The following is a 22,645-nucleotide window of genomic DNA, read 5'->3' as shown; positions in this document are numbered from 1 at the left end:
CATGAACTTCTTCAAGTCTAACTAGCTTCTCCCTTAAAACTTTAGTCAACTCATCAAAACTTTTCATAACATATTCAATCTTGGTATAGAATGGAGAAAAATCCTTTAATGGATCATATTTTGGATCCATCTTCTGAATAACAGCTCATAATTTTCTAAAAATTATCCACTTCTCCTTTCTCCATTCTTGCATTGTATGGTCAAATTCATTCTTGATTAAATCCTCAGGAAAATTATGCACATGGGGCAACATAGATCCTTTTATTCTCTTTCTAAAAATGCTAAAAAAACCTTCAGGATCACTGTTTCTAGCTACACTTACCCCCAAATGGTATGGAGCAAATAATTTGTCAAAATGCTCATACCCTCCCTTTATAATCACAAAGTAAGGGATAATGGTGTAATTTGGGAAAAGTGATCCCTTTCCTTTATTTTTCAATTCTTTATCTTGGATACATCCAATTTGCCACATTACCTCAGCAAAACCCATTCTCAGATGAACATTGAAAGGCAATACATGAGGTTGTCCAGAAAAACCATAAATTTTGATCACAGTGCTTACAGAGTATGGGATAAAGTCTCCCCAATTATGTTCAATTCTGGGAAGAGGCACCCTTTCCTTGGGTCTCACAAAATCATGTAATTATTTAGGAATTCTTGGTGGATTTACTGTCAACCTTTGTCTTAATCTAGAGGCAAAATTGTTATCAAATATTATATAGCTGGCTTCTTGTCTATCCCATGACATGTATAAAACACCCCCGTTCATTTTGAGCATGTGCAAATTGATGGGAGTGTTAGTAGACCGACCTTTACCGCTTGCAAACCGGTATATAAAAACTCTTGACCGATTGTGCTGCTAACCCTGCTAGTTTCTACTCATAACACGCGACATCATCTCGCAATGTCGCGGTCATTAAAACCCTCACATCTTTGATCATGGGGAAGTGGTAGTCATTGGATCTATCCTTTCTTTAATAGACATTCGAGGTATTTAACACTTGTCAGACTTAGGAAAATGCAAGTGCAGACATAAATATTTTAAAAGGGGTCCGGTTATAGGGAATTTCATGTAGATGACTTAGGAAAAGCATACTTTACGAACCGGTTAACCAATATTTTTCCTAGAGAATGAAAATGGCCCTGTGAATGAAAGTAGAACCCTCAGACTTAAGTGAGAAAAGAAAACAACAAAATATAACAGGGGCCAAAACATACTTTCAAACCACTTTTCAATCATAAAAGACACAACCCCCCATAGCCCTAAACCCTGATACCTTGACCAAGGGAAAAATAAAACCAGGATGACCAAATTTTGTAAGACACAATTTTAGGTCCTATCAGTATCTTTGCTACATGATCAAACATTTCAAAGTGGAATATCGAACCAAGTTTTTCAAATCAACAATCATCCAAAGTTTCTCAACTCAATAATCAAGAACCAAAAATTCAAGAGAACAACCAAGTGTTTACATCCAATAAGTTCAACAAATTTTGCCAACATTCAAGAGTATGGAAGATAAGGGTACTTCATGTGATCATAGGTTCTCACACATATAGGAGATGCATAATCTATCTTTCATCCAGATCTTGCATAAAGTCTTCACAATTAGGAGAGTAAAGTCCACCATTCACATTCAACTTAGGATAGAGTTGACCACCCACACTCCTCATAAAATAGCATCCTTACGTTGCATGTCTCATCTTAATACCCAAACCATCTTTGCATAGTCTTCATTAAAAATTCACCATAATCCTTTTCATCATAGAGGTCTTAAGAGATTATCCTTGTATGGGTCTAAAAGGAGATGGTGAATTTCCATTCGAACAACCCAATCTTGGACCAGACAATGATCAATTAGAAATAATTGATGGTTTGGATAATCTTGCTTGGGAAGTAAGAATTGATCTTCCACAATATGAGGAAGTTGAGGCTATCATAGATAATGAAATTCGAAAATCTGTCCTCCTTGATACAAAAAATGCAAAAGAGATCAAGGAACAAAGAGAACAAGAAGAATTTTGACAATTTGTCGAAAAACTTATGGTAGATAGTCCAATTTCTTGTTAGAAACTTGAGTATTGCCATTCATAGATTGCATACATACATAGTCAGTCATTAGCATAAATATTGCATCCATCTTAGTCTACCATTTGCATTTAGGAGACCATAGTGAGTCATAGACTGTCAAGATCACATGACAGTAACAAGGTCACAAAAGGAAAAAAAACCATATGGATCCGAACAGTGACCCATACTATAACCCATCTTGGAACATGAATACGAATGGAAGCTCAAGCTCTCAATCAAGAAATAGAGCTTTGATACCAATAGATTTCAATATATTACCAACAATAGAGGAGATGCAAACATGAAATAGAGGCAGCTCAACAAGACCCTCAAGTCTTAATGATAATCAATGCCCTTATCAACAAGAATAGAGACAATTATTTGTCTCTCTTGATTCAAAATGGAGCGAATCTACCTCCTAATTTTGATATCTCCACAATAACACCACCGGGAATGACATTGAATCTAAATACGACATATATTCCCAAGGCATCTACAATAACAACTCCTACACAAAGTGTTGCTCCAAGCACACAAATGTCTCCAACTCAGTTAATCACAACACAAGCAACTATAAGTTCTGCACCAATATCAGGGTTACTTCAACAAGGTTCCAATCAATGCCCATGTTTAACTTCCAAACCGTTAGTACTCCACAAGTAACTACATCGGTATCAGCTAGATTTGCAACTAGTATCCAAGGGATACAACATGGACATATCAATCACTTTGGGTCTACTTAGGCTAACACGGTGCCTTAGTTTATGTACTTCACATCACTTAGTGGTGGTTTCAATATAGTGCCAAGTCAAGCATCTTCAACAACACTAGTATACACCACCACTTCACCATATGTTGCAAACATGTATGCATCAGGCATACCTTTGACACAAACAAGATTTTTGACTCAACAAGTCCAAAAATTATAAAAGCAAATGGTGAGCATGCAAATAAGCAAGGACAAGAAAATCTACACAATGGAAGATCTCAGACCTTATCCCTATGATAGGTCTCTTATTGGAATTATGGATGAATTGATTATGTGTTGCATTGATGTTTTGTCATTGATGTCAAAACTAGCTATTATGGTTGGTTACCGACAGACAGGTTTTGGTTACCGGTAGAAGATCTAGTGTTACCAACATAACAAACTATCTGCTGGACACTTCCAACATGTTTGGATCAATGGGGTATGTTTGATTTTATGTGTTACATGTTCTTGGAGGATGTTTTGGTTAGTTGGTATTGACATGGTAATAGTATTCTATCATAGACTCTTGTAAACCCATACCGGCATCGGTTTAAGGTTTAACCGATAGAGCTTTCACTGAGAAATCTTGATAGGATGCATAAGTGGTGTTGGTGTGGCTTCTAGATGGATTTTAGGATGCTGAAGATATTCTTTGATCATGCTTCAACTGCTTGAAGACATTGCTTTGGCGTGGTGGACCCAGAATAAGTCTGGTGTCTATCTAGGTTATGGACCGGTATCATGATAACGTGTTCTCTACACGTTACCAGGATGTTCTATGGATTGGTTATTGTTGTTTTGGTCTTAAGCCGACATGGCATATCATTGTAATATATTTTAGGTGGCCAACCTAATTGGTTTAGGCCTTAGAGTTGGTATAAAATGATGTAAGATCTCATTGTAGATCATGGTATGGAATGGGGATAATGTCTCGTGGTATTGGAATGCAATATCATATGCAAAAGAGATTTGGTCGATCATATGTGATCAAATTGGGATTAAGGAAGAGGTCAAAGGCCTTTGGTATTGAGCTTAATCGGGACTGTAATCAGGCATGGTAGATGCCATCTCTAGCAGTTCACTCTATTGGATTGTTGTCCATTTATCTTGAGATGGTTAGTACCCCTCTGTAGTCAGTGAGACTCTTTTGTAATGAGTAGTACTCTAGGAAATGTGCCTTTCTGCATGTGCATGCCCCTCATTATATCACATACTTTTTGCAGAAGTATCATTTGATTGTGGGTAGGCTTCCCATCATGGTTTTTCCCTTTTCAGGTTTTCCACGTACAAATCATGGTGTTATGTGGTATGGTTGCATTGTGTTGATTATCTGTTTTATTGTTAAGTTTTATTTCTTACTGGTATCTGTTTCTACCTTACCGATACTTAGTCTGGTTTAAGGTTATTAAGTAGATTAAATGATATAATCTGCTAGCAACTGATTCACCCCCCTCTTAGTTGTTCACTAATTATCCTAACAATTGGTATCAGAGCTTTAGTCCTCTTTTGCAGAAGCTTAACCACTTGAGGTAGATCCTATGTTAGCTAACACTTCAAATCCATCGGCAACTATTTTCAAAATAGAAATCCCTAAGCTTGATGGAACAAATTATGGAATATGGAAAATTTGGATGGAGACTCATCTTAGATGTCTTGGCAAGGACATTTGGGAGATCACTGAGAAAGGACACACACCTTATGATCTGGCATCTGGCAATCCTGCTCCTGCAGACTTGGATAAGAATATGGAAAATGATTGCAGAGCTAAGAAGTCCTCTTGTGCACACTTATTGATCAACAAATCATGGGATTGACTGATAAATCATCAACAAAGGTTATGTGTGATAAATTGCAAACTCTGAATGAAGGTGATCCTACTATCAAAATTGCTAAACTTGATGGTTACCGGGTAAGATATGAAAACTTAAAGATGGAAGATGATGAAAGAATTATTGTGTTTATGGAAAGAGTAAATGAGATTGTTATGGGAATTCAATGTTGTGGAGGATTTCTAAGTGAAGATGAAATAGTTTCCAAAGTCTTCAGAGCCCTTCCATTGGCTTACAAGATGAAGGCAACTACAATTAATGAGTTGAGAACAATGGAAAACTCCCCAGTTAACAAAGACATTCTGATTGGGAAATTATCTTCTTTTGAGCTTGAAGAATTTGGATCTTTTGGAGATGTAAAGTCAAAACCTTCTTTTCATGCATCATCATCATCATCTACTGGAAAAAGTGATTGGAAATTCCTATATGCAAAATAATTGGAAGACATGAGGAAAGAAGATAAAGAATTTGAGCAACTTGAAGCCTTATTTGCTAGAAGAGTACCTAAAGGACCGACATGAAGTAAGTATGAAGGAAAAGCACATTTTCAAATGTTTTGCATGTAAGAAGATTGGTTAGTTTGCATCTAGATGTCCTGAATAGAATGCAATATTTGAGGAAAGAGTTAAGAAATCATTTAAGCCTAACCAAAACATATATAGATTCAAGAAAAGTAAACAATGCTACATAGCGGATGAGGAAGGAGTAAGTGATGACTCTGGAGATGAACCAACAAAAGACTCTGCTAGTGGATCCGACAATGGAAAGGAATGGGTGTTCTATGCTTTAAAGAAAGATGAACCAGAACCAACTATCATGAATGAAGAAAAGGCCCTGGCATCAAAAGTTGAAGATAAGGATGAATGGGTGATTGATAGTGGATGCTCACATTATATGACTGAAGATAAAAGAAAATTTCTGTCCCTACAAGAATACAATGGTGGTCAAGTCAGATTTGGAGATGACAAAGCATATATGATCAAAGGTAGAGGTATTATTTCTCTGGATGGCAAGCATAATACTGATAATGTCTATTATGTAGAAAGTTTAAAACATAATCTTTTGAGTATTGGTCAATTGGTGGACAAGGGTTTCCAACTTTAGTTTAAAGATGGAAAATGCAAAATCATTAACAAGACTGGTTCGGAGATTGCAACCGGTATTCAAACTAGAGGTAATATCTTTCACTTGAACACTAGTAATAAGACATGTTTGATTTCTCATATTGATGAGATTTGGTTATGGCATAAGAGGTTGTGTCATGTTAATTTTGATTGTATTGGTAAGATTAGTTCAACTAAGGCTGTTAGAGATATACCTATGATTATGAAGCCTCATAATCCGGTATGTAAGGAATGTCAATTGGGAAAGCAAGTTAGAAGTTCTTTTAAGAGTATACATGATAAATATAATGATGACTTGATTTGATTCACACTGACTTATGTGGTCCAACAAGGACTAGAAGCTTTCAAGGTGATAGGTATTTCATGTTGATTATTGATGACTATTATAGGATGATGTGGGTGACTTTTCTAAGGGAGAAGTCTGAAGCCTTTGAGAAATTCAAGATCTTTAAAGTAAAGGTTGAAATAGAAACTGAATTGAAAATCAAAAGTCTAAGATCAGATCAAGGTGGTGAGTTCACTTCTCATGAATTTAACAGTTATTGTGAGACAAATGGAATTAGGAGACAGTTATCTGCACCTCAGACTCCTTAGCAGAATGGAGTAGTACAAAGAAAGAACATAACCATTTTGGATGCAACATTATCTATGATGATGGAAGCCAAATTGCCTCACATCTACTGGAGAGAAGTAGTGAGTACAATAGTCTACACATTCAACATAGTTCACATCAAAGGTGAAACCGGTAAGACCCCTTATGAATTATGGTTTGGACATACACCTATTGTTAAATATTTCAGAATTTTTGGAAGTAAATGCTATATCAAAAGAGATGATTCAATTGGAAAGTTTGATCTCAGATGTGATGAAGGGATATTTCTTGGTTATTCAATTCAAAGCAAAGCATATAGATGTTATAACAAAAGATTGTAGAAAATTGTGGAGAGTGCTAACATGAAAGTAGATGAGCAATACAGAAATCAATCTATATCATATGACAGGGAAACGATAGTGGAAATGATCATAACTAAACCGACAATGCTTCAACCAGTACAAGAAACTGAGATTGTTACACCGGTACAATCAGAAAATTCAACTATGATTGATGATCAGAGCAATGAACCTGAAGTTCAGAAGACACCAAGGTATGTAAGATTAAATCATTCTGAAGATCAAATCATTGGAGATAGGAACAAGGGAGTTATGACAAGAAGAAGACTGGAAAATGAAGAGGTATGCCTTATTTCTCAAATTGAACCAACATCTTTTATTGAAGCTTGTAAAGATAAACATTGGTTAAAAGCTATGGAAGATGAATTAGATTAGATAGAGAAAAATGAAACTTGGACTTTAGTTCCTCGACCTAAAAATAAGAATGTTATTGGAACTAAATGGTTTTTTAGGAATAAACTGAATGAGGATGGTCAAGTTATAAGAAACAAGGCTAGATTGGTTTATAAAGGATATTCTCAAATGGAAGGAATTGATTATGGTGAGACATTTGCACCTGTAGCTAGAATTGAAGCTGTTAGACTATTTCTTGCCTATGTAGCTTATAAGAACTATAAGGTTTATCAAATAGATGTTAAATGTGCATTTTTGAATGGTGAACTTGAGGAAGAAGTATACATTGAGAAACCTGATGGATTTTCACTGGCAGATGATAAAGATATGGTTTGCAGATTGAAGAAAGCTTTATATGGATTGAAACAAGCTCCTAGAGCTTGGTATGAAAGGTTGGATAAATATCTTTTGAAGCTTGTTTTTACTAAAGGAAGTGCTGATAGTAAATTATATTATAAGATCACTGATGATGATATTCTAATTATTGAAGTATTTGTTGATGATATCATTTTTGGAGGAGAAGATAAATTGTGCATGGAATTTGCTAACAATACGAAGAATGAATTTGAAATGTCCATGATTGGTGAGATGAAATTTTTCTTATGCTTGCAGATTACTCAAACTGACAAAGGCATTTTTATCTGTCAAACTAAGTATCTGAGGGAATTGTTGAAGAAGTTTGGTATGGATAATTCCAAACCGGTAAGTACTCCTATGGTGACAAGTGAGAAATTATCTATCAAGTATACTTCTACATCGGTAAATCCGACAAGGTATAAGTCCATGATTGGTGGTCTGTTATATTTAACTCAGATTAGACCAGATATTATGAATGCAGTAAGTATTGTTTCAAGATATCAAAGTAATCCTAAAGAAAATCATGAATGTGTACTAAAGAGGATATTTCGGTATTTGCAAGGAACAACAGAATATGGCTTATGGTATTCTAAAAATGATGATTTCACTTTATGTGCATATACTGACTTAGATTGGGTAGGAGATATTGATGATAGGAAGAGCACTTCTGGTGGAACTTTCTTTCTTGGAAAGAAACTGGTTTTATGGATCAACAAAAAATAGTCATGTATTTCTTTATCTACTGCAGAAGCTGACTATGTTGCAGCAGCAACTAATTGTACTCAAGTCTTGTGGATGAAGCAAATGTTGAATGATATCAAGGTAAATTGTAGTGAATCGGTAGTTATCTACTATGATAACTCTGCAACTATTGACATGTCTAAGAATCTGGTATTTCGCTCTAAGACTAAGCATATATTAGTAAAGTATAACTTTCTGAAGGACAAGGTAGAAGGAAAGGAAGTCAAATTGGTTTATGTGAACAGTAAAGAATAGATTGCAGATATATTCACTAAACCACTATCTAAGGAATCATTTGAGTATTTGAGAGGTAGGTTAGGGGTTTCTACCCCTCCGAAAGAGACTTGATTGATGCAGTTTGTCATCAGTCCGACATGCATTATCAGAAATATTATTCATTCCAACATTGATGAGTGGTGCTACTACTCAGGGGGAGTAGTCAACTTTGAGATTCAGAGGTCTACATTATTGTTTTGATATTTGTGTCAAATTTTTGGCATTGATGTCAAAGGGGGAGAGATAGTGATGTGAAAAATAAATTCAGAACTTTACAAAGATATCATTACAGGAGGAGAGTTATTCAGGAGATTGTTGGTTGTCTTCCATAGGGGGAGACTTCTTTGGCATTTTTTGGTACTTAGATGTTTTTCACATCTAGTGTTGCCATCAATACCAAAGGGGGAGATTTTTGGCATTATGGATGAATTGATTATGTGTTGCATTGATGTTTTGTCATTGATGTCAACACTAGCTATTATGGTTGGTTACCAACAGATAGGTTTTGGTTACCGATAGAAGATCTAGTGTTACCGACAGAAGAGACTATCTGTTGGACACTTTTGACATGTTTGGATCAATGGAGTATGCTTGATTTTATGTGTTACATGTTCCTAGAGAATGTTTTGGTCAGTTGATATTGACTTGGTAATCGGATGCTATCATACACTCTTGTAAAATCATACCGGCATTGGTTTAAGGCTTAATCGATAGAGCTTTCACTGAGAAATCTTGATAGGATGCATAAGTGGTGTTGGTGCAGCTTCTAGATGGATTTTAGGATGCTGAAGATGTTCTTTGATCATGCTTCAACTGCTTGAAGACATTGCTTTGGCATGGTGGACCCATAATAGGTTCGGTACCTATCTAGGTTATGGGCTGGTATTATGATAACATGTTTGTTACACGTTACCAGGATGTTTCAGGATGTTCTATGGATTGGTTATTGTTGTTTTGGTCTTAAGACAACATGGAATACAATTGTAATATGGATTTATGTAATGATTTTATTCTAATATCTTTTAGGTGGCCGACCTAATTGGTTTAGGCCTTAGGGTTGGTATAAAATGATGTAAGATCTCATTGTAGATCATGGTATGGAATGGGGAGTATGTGTCGTGGTCTTGGAATGAGATATCATATATAAAGGAGATTTGGTCGAGCATAGGTGATTGAATTGGGATTAAGGAAGAGGTCAAAGGCCTTTGGTATTGAGCTTAACTGAGACTGTAATCAGGCATGGAAGATGCTATCTCTGATAGTTCACTATATTGGATTGTTGTCCATTTATCTTGAGATGGTTATTACCTCTCTATAGTCAATGAGACTCTTTTGTAATGAGCAGTACGCTCTAGGCAGTGTGCCTTCCTGCATGTGCAGGCCCCTCATTGTATCACATACTTTTTATAGAAGTATCATATGACTTGGGGGCATAACTAACAAAATATTAAAAATCAAATAAAGTCCTTAAAATATCCTAAAAAATCAGATAAAATCTTGAGAACATCCTAAAAATCAGATAAAGTCCTGAAGAAAAATAACCTAAAAAATTGTAAAAGTCATGAAAAAACCCTAAAAATCATAAAATATTTTGAACAAATACCAAAAAAATAGAAAAATAAAAAATAAAAAACATTAAAAAATGATCCACAAAACCCTAAACATTGTAAAAACTCATAAACAAACTAAAAATAAAAAACAATAAAAAATTTGCAATAAAATGTCTTGTGAGAAACAAATACCCTAGCAGATATCCAACAAACACCTCGCACAAAGTTCAACAAAGGATATAAATATCTTATAAAAAATATGCAACCAACCTGATCAAGTCTTATCAATCATCGATATCCACATCAACGTGATCATTATCATGTCTTAGATAGAATCAGATACACTTGAAACCAGACAGATCAGTCTTAAATGACATCCAAAACTTCTTAAACTAGACATTATCAACCATCACATCAAACAAATCAAAGCAAAGGCACAGTCAGTCTAGCTACTAAGTTTTGTCTAATTTAGTTTCTATCTTTTATCAATTAGTGAAGATCATGTTTCTATGCTACTCAAGGTTGTCCAAAAGTGACTAGAGGAGCCATGATGGGCATGATCCTTTACTTTGTTTGTTGTTTTGTGGTGTGAACTGATGAAGTTATGGGGAAATTTCTCTAGTGGGTGTCTGTGATAGGAGCATTCATCTTGTGAATTCCACACATACCTCGACCCCTAGCATAATTCCCAGAATGGAGGGTTCACTCATTTGCTATGTGTTTGTTTCTTGCAATGAGATATCTATACATTTTGGTTCCTTATACCTTGGTGTACTAAGATTCATTATTACATAATATGGCTCAATGATGATAATGTATCAATTGCACTATGAATAAAGGAAAAGAAGACTACTCATCACTTTCATTCGTATCATATCATATCAATTTTTCTATCAAGATAACATGATTGATTCTTCATCTTTAACCTATCTCTTCATCATCTTTTTCATATCTATCTTTCTTACTAACACTTCTTCTAATTCATGAGGCACAATTAACAATGTATTCTATCATAACAAAAACAATCATATAGGTTGCATATCATTTTAAGTGCATTTGTTATTAGTTAGATTTCATTATCACTTAAATTCATGTTACTTAGATTCACTTGCATTATTACTTAGCTTAAGTGCATCTTCATGTAGATTCAATTGCATGAGATTCATTTAGATAAATATCATATCATATAAAGTTCATTTTAGACTCATTATCACAATAATAGTTTCACAATCATATCATCACATTACATAAAATATAATGCATATAGAATCATAGAATGCATCACATAAAACATCAAAATAGACATGTCACATAGAATCATACATCATAAAAATAACACAAGGCATGTAGAACGCCGCCAAAATGCATGTCATATATATCTTTAAAAAGTGTCAGAATACATCAAATCAAGTACAATACAGAGTGTCTCAACCAACACTGCCTCTATCTCTAGAAGGATCTCACCTACTGGATCCTACCTCAGGATATCCCAATGATGCTCTAGGAGGACCCATCACACCTTTTCTGCTCATCCGTCGACTTGTGTCTCTGCTAGACTCACTCCGAGATCTATAGGCTCGATAGCTAGGCTCCCTCTGATCCTCAGGAACAACTCTCTCATATGCCTGTCTATAGTATATAGCCTCCTGAGCGGCAGTGAAATATCTATCTGACTGCCTCCGTGCATCAGTTTGTGGGCCAAACAACTAATCATAAGCATCCATGATCACTGTGCCCTCCGCACCACTTCATCTCGCTCTCGCTAGAGATGATCTCTGTCAGCAATAGCCCTATCCCTCTCTCTAGCAATCTGATCTCTCTCTGCCTCCATGGAACCATATGCTTTGTGGAAGTGCTCCCTATCATCCATCTTCCCCTATCTCAATATGATAACTAGATCCTCCAAGCTCCTAATCCGATCTCTCAACACCTGCTCATCCTCACCCTCCTCATCACTACCTCCCTCTGCAGTTGGCGCATCTCCAACTTGGGGCATCTCAATGTCCTACCTGTTTGATTGTTGGGGAGATTATTTGATTTGGTTTCTGCTACTAGGATATGTTGTTTTCATTGATGTCAACATATTCCTGTGATTTATTCTGGCGAGTTTGGAAAGAGATTCTGATCTGGATTTGAAGTTTGGTTTTGTTGATCACTGTTTTGTAGAATCTGGTATTTCCTCTGGCATATTCTGATCTGATCAGATCTTGTGCTAAGGATTTGGGATATTGTTTGGGATGATCTTGTGTATCTTCATTTCTGATGGTTCATGATTTGGTGCTCTGCAAGTTATCTTTCTTCGTGACAGTTGCCGATTGGTTGTGTTCTTGAGCTTTCTAGATGTTGATTGATGAATATTTGAAAAATGGTGTTGGTGCAACTATTCTAGATGGTTCTAACATTGTTTGTGGTGTTTCCTAGTTGTGTCCTATTTTTTTTGGTGATATGCATTTATCATTGTGTGTTTTTGGTGATTTCTGTGAACCAGTGATGTTTTTCATGTTATGCGGTATTTCTGGTGGTGTAGTGTGTTGCGGTTGATCTTGGCATGATTTTCGGTGGATGTGATTGTTTGAGAATTTGAATTAGGTCCATGTTATGTAATGTAAATTATTATATTGGTCCAGTGATTGATCTTTGCATCGTGTGATGTAATTTTTATAATTATGAGTTGAGGGTTGAGGGTTTAGCCGACCTTGTAATCAAGGTTGATGATTTGTCTTTATAGGTGAGATACTTATGTAATTTAGTTGTCAGTATTGTGTCTACATTATCATAGAGAGGTGATTGTGTGAACAAGAGACTTATCATTTAGTGTAGTGTTGAGGTGAGATTGGTGTTGCAGAGTAGACAATTGTGCTTAACCAGAATTGTCATCAGGCATTTCTAGATACTATCATTGCAGTTCATTTCTTCTGGATTGTAGTCCAAATCATATTATAAGTCAGTGAGACTTCCCTAGGGTTGTAGCCTTCCAGGCGTATGTCTTTTGAGCAATGAGCTCTAGGCAGTGTTCTTGAATGCATGTGCATTCCCCATTGTAATATTTTCACATACTGCTGCAGAGTATCATCTTACTGTGGGTAGGTTCCCACCGTGGTTTTTCCCTTAATCGGGTTTTCCACATCAAAATCTTGATGTTGTGCTATTAATTTTCTTATCTAATTCATTTCTATAGGTTTCCTAGTTGTGTCCTATTTGTTTTGGTGATCCACATTGATCCTTGTGTGTTTTTGGTGATTTCTGTGAACCGATGATGTTTTTCCTGTTATGCGGTATTTCTGGTAGTGTGCCATGTTGCGATTGCTCTTGGCTTGATTTCCGGTGGATGTGTGGGAATTTGAATTAGGTCCATGTTATGTAATGTAAATTATTATATTGGTCTGGTGATCGATCTTTGCATCGTGTAATGTAATTTTAATAATTATGAGTTGAGGGTTGAGGGTTTAGCCGACCTTGTAATCAAGGTTGATGATTTGTATTTATAGGTGAGATACTTATGTAATTTAGGTGTCAGTATTGTGTCTGCATTATTAGAGAGAGGTGATTGTGCGAACAAGAGACTTATCATTTAGTGTAGTGTTAAGGTGAGATTGGTGTTGCAGAGTAAACAATTGTGCTTAACCAGAATTGTCATCAGGCATTTGTAGATGCTATCATTGCAGTTCATTTCTTCTGGATTGTAGTCTGAATCATATTATAAGTCAGTGAGACTTCCCTAAGGGTTGTAGCCTTCCGGGCGTATGTCTTTTGAGCAATGAGCTCTAGGCAGTGTGCCTAAATGCATGTGCATTCCCCATTGTAATATTTTCACATACTACTGCAGAGTATCATCTTACTGTGGGTAGGTTCCCACCGTGGTTTTTTCCTTAACTGGGTTTTCCATGTCAAAATCTTGGTGTTGTGCTATTAATTTTCTTATCTGATTCATTGCTGCTCTTTATCAGTTCATGTTTTGAAGTTTAATTTGCTTTGATCTGGTGAAGATTGATTCAACCCCCCTCTTAGTCTTCCTTATTGATTTCCGCTAACACTGCCTGCCACCATCCCCACCATCACTCCCTCCATTGCTAGATGATTCTATCTCAAAATCATCACTCTCACTCTCATCCCGCCTAGAGCTGCTTATAGACTCGGTGTCTCCACTGATGTCTACATCCCCCTCACTATCCTCTCTCTCTACCTCTGCTACCGTTGTTTCTACTATCAATCCAATCTGACCACCATCTCGACGTCCCCCATCTCAGTCTCCACCATCCCACCTCTTCCATCTCTCCCTTTCCCTCTCTCTCTTTGCACCCTCCTATGCTGGATCTGTTGAGGAGACATTGGAATTGTAGGATTAGTCAATGGTACTGGCATATGAGGCACCCACCAAGCATCATACTAAGGTGTAGCACCGAGATCTGCAACCCCTGCAGACCAACCCCACTATACCAGGTGAAGAGAATCAAACTTTGCAATAGAAACATGAGGCTGTATACAAGCACCCCAATCTCCAATCTCTCATGTAATCCAAGCACAATAATGAGTAACATCGGGAACCCCCTGTACCTCCCCTAACTGACAGAGTACAATGCCATGAAGATGAATGTCAATAACTCTATGGGTACCCACATCCCGAACAATCAAATATCTCTGCTGATGACAATATGGCAAATACTATGCATCATTAGCCCAATCAAGATTTGGTCTCCATTAAAAAAACTATAAAATATCAATCTGATGTCTCCAATAAATGGTGTTCCTTGATACCCTATGCCTAATTCCAGTCATGTATCTATATGCATATGGCTGATCAACACCAAGATCAACATGGACAATCGACCAGAAGATAGCTATGTGCTCCCAAGCCCATACTTGGAGCAATTTGATCCCGCAACCAATTGACTTTTTTCCAAGATAAACAACCCCATGCATCTGATGATATACAGTGGCCAATAAGTAAGGACCCCAAGCATAAATGCGTCTATGTATGATCATATCATGGATAACTCTACCCCAACCAACTGGAAATCCATGTGCCCTCCTATTAGGAATCAGAGGACCAAATACAATGTTGCATAATATGATAGTGAGATCATCGTAATCCAAAGCATCCCACAGGATATCATATCCACCCTGTATCTGTAGATCCTGCTCAATGCACTCAAATAGATCGCATAAACCCCGATTACCATCTCTACGTTGACCAAATGTAACTCTAGCATCATAGATGGGAATGTGAAGAATATGTTGGCATTTTTGATGATGTTGTTGTGATTGTCATTGATGGACACACACTTGCTTTGAGATCACTTTTTGTATGTATGAGTTATGCTCAACTAGTATTTGTTCCAAACTGGTATTATGTATTATAGCCTTTAGGCTATCGGTTTTTGCAAAAAGTGTCTACCGATCCCAAGCGGTATGAAGGCCTCAAGCGATTCAAGGATCTCAAGCGATACGAAGGAACTGAAGTGGCAGTTATCATTTTTACTAGTCTTCATTTTGGCAAACCGGTAATCGATAAAATATGTGAACCGGTAATAGGTAAATGTATACACCGGTATTACTCTTTGATGAGTTACCAATCGGTATTATTTTTGTGATGAGTTATCATCCACTGACATTTTGGCCATGATTCTGTGCCATGTTACCAAATGTGTCCAAATGCACTGAACCTAGGAACTTGCAATGTAATCCTATTGGACCGACATGAAATCAGATTCCTTTATAAGGACATCATGTCTAGGGTTTTAAGCAGTGTTAGGGTTTTTGTGTGGTTGATGAAGTTTTTGCATGTGCGATCACAAAAGAAGATTAGGTCTATGTGAAGAAACAGAGTGTGAAGATATTGAAGATTGAAGTAATGCTGAAATGCATTAACAATGACCTATCAAGGATCTAACCAAGCATAATGTGCTAGTATTTAGATCACTCACTTGTTGATTACTCACATCTTCGACGAGTCTATAACCCTTAACCGAGTAGGCCTGGCAAAGCCTTTGTAAATCCTCTAACAAGGTGGTTCACAACTGTGGATCTGAAATCCTCTCACAAGGTAGTCTTTAATCGGACTTATCTCCTAATAGAGATTGAGATTCCTAATAGGATCTGTTCTGGTAAAGAACATTGTATGACCTTAACCGGTCTGGTTACTATTATGTAGATAGTTACTTGTGAGTTTCATCTCACCGTGGTTTATCCCATTTGGGTTTCCATGTCAAAATCTCTTGTGTTATGGTGATTATGCTTCTGTGGGTGAATGCCTTATTTGCTGTTTGGTTTGCATTTGTGTTAACTGGTTTGTTAGTAAAACTGTTATACCGGTTTACTACTAAACTGTTTAAGTGTTTAAGTTCAATATTTATTGATATACTAATTCACCCCCCTCTTAGTATTCATCAGAATATGCCACACATCCTCCAAGGTAACTGATGCCTCTCCTATGGGAAAATGAAAGGAACAAGTCTTCGAGTGCCATTGCTCAACCAAAGCAGTAATCATGACCCTATTGGCCATAACCTCTGGAAGATGGAGAATGTAGTATAATGCCAATTGCCCAATTAGATAAACCTCCTCCCGCAACAGCTCATCTCGCCAATCAAGACCATCAGGCCTCGTTTGTCTACCTATCAACACACTGAAGTTCTCCTACAAGAAAAACATGAGAAAAAATCAAATTGTATTTTGGAGAAAAATCTCACAATCAACAAATGTGAATTGATAATTACAAATGCACATAAAAAAAATAGTCAATTGCGAATCATTTAAGTCAATTGCACATTAATATTTGAAAATGTGAACCATTTAAAGCAAATGAGCATCAAACTTTACAATTACAAATTATTAAAAGCATTTGCACATACAAAAATTAATTGCGCACCATTTAAGTCAATTGCACATAAATATTAGCAATTGCGAACTCATCGACATTTACTTGCGCATTACTTAAAAATCTCGCTCTGACATCAAATTGGAAAAGAATGGAAAAAACAAGCAAAAAATGAGCAAATTTTTCAAATTACGTACCATGCCTACAATGTTGGGCAGTCTCTAGTATGAACGCACTCGATCGGGTAGGTGCAATCTTGCTCTGTGGCCCGCCATCATGCTCCAAAGTCACGGGAAAGCACTAAAATCAAGAAGAGCTCCAAAAGATCAAATGAATGCAAATGACCAAATGAAAGGGCCAATTCACTATTTATAGCTCAAAATTTGGGTTTTTACCACTCCAACGACCGCGGTCCCCCTAAACTTCAACACACTTGTAGCATAGTCGAACGAACTCAAAATCGCACGAAACTTCACACAGTTTATCACTACCACGATATTGAAAAAATGGTCTCAATTTCATAATTTTTCAACCACTTTTTTCGAGGGGGCATATTTACACTATAAGCATCACCGAGGCATTGTAGGGCATAAAAGTTTCGATTTATTTGAAACAATGTCGTCTTGACATTGTGTCAAAGAGGGGGAAATGTAGACACTGAAAAATGTCTTTTTCATCATCACTAATTATTCGTCCTAATTAATTAAGTAATTCTTTAATTATTTAATTAAGCCAATTATTCTTCTAATCTAACTCAATCATCACCCTTGAACATTACTATTCAGTCTATTTCTATTCTTTAATTAATTAATCAATTAACCCTTTTTTAAATATTAATTATTTAATTAATTACGATTTATTCCTCAATTAAATAATCTTTATTATTAAATCCATTTCTAATGTTTAAATAATTTCATTTAAATTATTCAAATTAATTCCTCCAATTCCCTAGATTCGACTTTCAATTAATTTCATCTAATTCCAAATCATCAAATTAACATTTCACCAAATGTGAATTTCAGTTAATTTAATGTGCATTTCAACATTCAAAAATCCAGATTCCAATCCAAATTGAAAATGAAAATGAAAATGAAATTCAATTTCAAAATCCTACAACACATGTTGAAATCATAATTGATTGATCAAATCAATTAACTAATCAGTTAACTCATCAATCATCCCTTTTCACTCCAAATCACCTTTTTCTGACTGATCAATCAATCTAGTCAACTAGCTAATCTATTCAGTCATTTGATCAATCAATCTAGTTGACTTCTCAATCAATCCTGTGAACAAACCAATCTATTGTTAGGTCCCAGAGACAACTGAGAGGGGGGGGGGGGTGAATCAGTTGTCTAATAAATTCAAACCAAAAACAACTTATCCAAACTTAATGCTTAATACTGGTAAACCAAGCTTTATGCCGTTAGACAGTTTATCAGTTAATTGCAGTACCGGTAAAGATTAATTCATGAAACAGAAAGACAATAACATCCACAACACATAACACCAATATTTGTACATGGAAACCCTATAAGGGAAAAAACCACGGTGGAAAACCTTACCCACAATCAGATGATACTACTGCAGATAGTATGTGTATACAAATGGGGTCTGCACATGCAGAAAGGCCAAGCGCCTAGAGGTCACTGCTCAAACACAAATACGAGTCACACTGACTACAATTGGATGGTTAAATCCAATAATGATGTACTGCTCAAAATAACATCTTCATATGCTGGATTCAGTACCGGTGTCGTTCTAATATGCCTTCACAAAACCTTCCTTCAACCTTCAAATTATGTCTGCGTGTATAGCTCTTCTTATTCTCACATATACCAAATTACAATCCTTTTCACATTCGCACATCAATCTTACAAATAAGATCTTACATATATACCATAACCTAAGACCAATTTTAGTAGGTCGGCTCTAAAAGATATTACAATAAAAACAATTTACAAGTAAATTAATAACAGATGCAATATCCAATTCAACATGTCATCTCAATGCATTTACAACATTGATAAATCATCTCCAAAGCGTGTCGTGCTGATCTGGAATAGATAAGCCTGCCAGTGCTTATTCTGGACCTATTTGCTGGTAACAACAAATATGCAAACATGAATATACCAATAAACAAATCTCCAAGACAAAGTGTCCAAACAGTGTCTTCAGCATAACCAAGTGTTTTCCATGTCATTCCAAGTGTCGGTGAACAAAATATTTTCTGTCGGTGAACCAGATACCGATGACTATGCATAAAGTCACTTGCTTGCCAGTGAACATTGCCAATTCTCCAAAGTGCCAGAGTTGATAAGTGTTAATAGGTGTTGACATCAATGACGAAACCATATCAACATATCCAAAATACCAACAATCTCCCCCTTTGGTGTTGATGGCAACACAAGATGGAAAAACCATCAAAGTGCCAATATAGAAATGCCAAACACCAAAAACCAACAATCTCCCAAAAGAGATCATAACCGGAAATCAAAATTCAGATACAAAGAGTAATCAATCTCTCCCAAAGTAAAAATCACTCCCCCTAGGAGTAACATGTGTTTTCCTTGTGTTTTTCCATATCAATCTCTCCCCCTTTGACATCAAATGCCAAAGCCAATACAAAAACCAGGTTCAAATACAAAATACCAACCAATTCAGTATACCAACTACCCCCCCTGAGAAGTAGCTCACCACATCAAAGCCAGAGTAAAATATTTCTCTGTTAATTCTGTCGGTTGATGACAAACATCAACTTTCTAAGTCTCTACCGGTGGGGGTATGATCCCAAGCTGATCTCTGAGATACTCAAAAGTCTCTTTCGGCAAAGGCTTAGTGAAAATATCTGCAATCTGCTCTTTAGTATTCACATAAACCAGTTTTACTTCTTTTGCTTCAACATTCTCTTTCAGAAAATTCAATTTGATAGAGACATGTTTGGTTTTGGAATGTAGTACTAGATTCTTAGATATATCAATTGTTGTTGTGTTATCACATAGTCACAATAGATAGTTATAGGTTCCTTGCATTTTACCTTTATGTCCTTCAACATTTGCTTAAGCCATAATACTTGTGTATAGTTAGTTGCTGCTGCAACATATTCCGATTCAGCTGTTGATAAAGATGTGCAACTTTGTTTCTTACTCAACCAAGAAATTAATCTTCTTCCAAGAAAAAATGCTCTACCGATGGTGCTTTTTTTATCATCCACATCTCCTGCTCAATTTACATCTGTGTATGCACATAATTCAAAGTTTTCATCTCTAGGATACCATAAATCAAGATTTGTAGTGCCTTGTAAGTATCGAAAAATCCTTTTTACTGCTGATTCATGATTTTCTTTAGGATTACTCTGAAATCTTGAAACAATACATACTGCATTCATAATATTAGGCCTTGTTTGTGTTAAATATAGTAGGCCTCCTATCATAGATTTGTACCTAGTCGAATTAACAGGTGTAGATTCATCTCTTACTGATAATTTGTCATTTGTAGTCATAGGTATGCTTACCGGTTTAGAGTTCTCCATCCCATATTTATTTAGTAACTCCTTCAAATAGTTAGATTGACTCAAGAATATACCTTTATCAGTCTGTGAAATCTACAATCCTAAAAAGAATTTTACCTCTCCAATCATAGACATTTCAAATTCTTGCTGCATTTCAATAGAAAAGTCTTTACATAAACCATCTTCTCCTCCAAATATTATATCATCAAAAAAAACATGTATAACCAAGATGTCATCATTAGTCACTTTATTGTGTAAATTGTTGTTAGCATTACCTTTAGAAAAACCAATCTTCAAAAGATATTTATCCAATCTAGCATACCAAGCTCTTGGAGCTTGCTTCAACCCATACAAAGCTTTCTTTAACCTGCAAACCATATCTTTGTTATCTGTCAAAGAAAATCCATCAGGTTGCTCAATGTAAACTTCTTCTTCAAGATCTCCATTCAAAAATGCACATTTAGTATCTATTTGATATACTTTGTAATTCTTGTGTGCTGCAAAAGCCAAGAATAATCTGACTGCCTCAATTCTAGCTACCAGTGCAAAGGTTTCATTGTAATCAATTCCTTCTTTCTGTGAATATCCCTTACACACTAGTCTTTCTTTATTTCTGATTACCTTACCATCTTCATTAAGTTTGTTTCTGAATACCCATTTTGTTCCAATTACATTTTTGTCTTTAGGCTGGGGAATTAATGTCCATGTGCTATTCTTTTCAATTTGTTCTAATTATTCTTCCATAGCTTTAATCTAGTGTTTATCTTCACATGCCTCATTAATTGATGATGGTTCAATTTGAGAAATAAGACATACCTCTTCATTTGCTAGTCTTCCTCTTGTCATAACTCCTTGATACTTGTTCCCAATTATCTGATTTTCAGAATGGTTCAATCTTACATATCGGGGTGTCTTCGTTTGCAGCTATTCTTCAGTTACAGTGGAATTTTTAGATGATACCGATGTAATCGGATCTTCATTTTGTACTGATGGGTTCAATGTAGGTTCATTTGTCAGTATCTCTATTGCCAGTTCAGAGTCTATATACCTTGAAGTTCCTCTAAACTGTTCATGAATTTTTACATTTGTACTCTCAACAATTTTTTGCAATCTCTTGTTAAAACATCTATATGCTTTTCTCTTAGATGAATAACCAAGAAATATTCCTTCATCACTTCTAGGATCAAATTTGCCAATATACTCATCTCTCCTAATATAACATTTGCTTCCAAATATTCTGAAATATTTAAGAGTAGGAGTAATGCCAAACCATAGTTCATGAGGGGTCTTACCAGTCTCACCTTTGATGTGAACTTTGTTGAATGTATAGAATTTTGTTCTTACTGCCTGTCTCCAATATACATGTGGTAGATTTTCTTCAGATAACATACTTCTAGCTGCATCCAAGATAGTTCTATTTTTCCTTTCTACAACTCCATTCTGTTGTGGTGTCTGGGGAGCTGATAACTGTCTTCTGATTCCATTTACTTCACAAAATGTATTAAATTCCTTAGATGTAAATTCACCTCCTTGATCTGATCTCAAACATTTGATTTTCTTGCCGGTTTTATTTTCTACCATCACCTTGAATAGTTTGAACTTCCCAAGTGCTTCTGATTTTTCTCTGAGAAAAGTAACCCAACACATTCTAGAATAGTCATCAATGATTAGCATGAAATATCTATCACCTTGTAAGCTTTTAGTTCTAGCTGGACCACATAAATCAGTATGAATTAAGTCAAGAGCATTATTGGATTTTTTTGGAATACTTTTGAAAGATACTCTAACTTGTTTTCCAAATTGACATTCCTTACATACCGGATTGTGAGGTTTAACAATCTTAGGTAAATCTCTAACTGCCTTGGTAGTACTGATTTTCACAATGCAATCAAAATTTACATGACAGAGTCTCTTATGCCATAGCCAACTTTCATCAATATGTGCAATCAAGCATGTCTTTTCACTGTTATTCAAATGAAAGATGTTAACTCCAGTTTGATTACCGGTTGCAATTTCCAAACTAGTTTTGTTCATAATTTTGCATTTCCCATTCTTGAATTGTAACTCAAATCCTTTTTCAACTAATTGACCAACACTCAAAAGATTATGCTTTAAACCTTCAACATAGTAAACATTGTTAGTATTATGCTTACCATCGAGAGATATAGTACCTTTTCCTTTGATTAAACAAGCTTTATCATCTCCAAATCTTACTAGACCTTCATTATATTCTTGAAAAGTTAAGAATTTGCTTTTATCACCAGTCATATGATG

This window comes from Cryptomeria japonica, chromosome 3 (assembly GCF_030272615.1).
Source record: "Cryptomeria japonica chromosome 3, Sugi_1.0, whole genome shotgun sequence".
Classification (NCBI taxonomy): Eukaryota; Viridiplantae; Streptophyta; class Pinopsida; order Cupressales; family Cupressaceae; genus Cryptomeria; species Cryptomeria japonica.
This window is presented reverse-complemented; position numbering follows the sequence as displayed.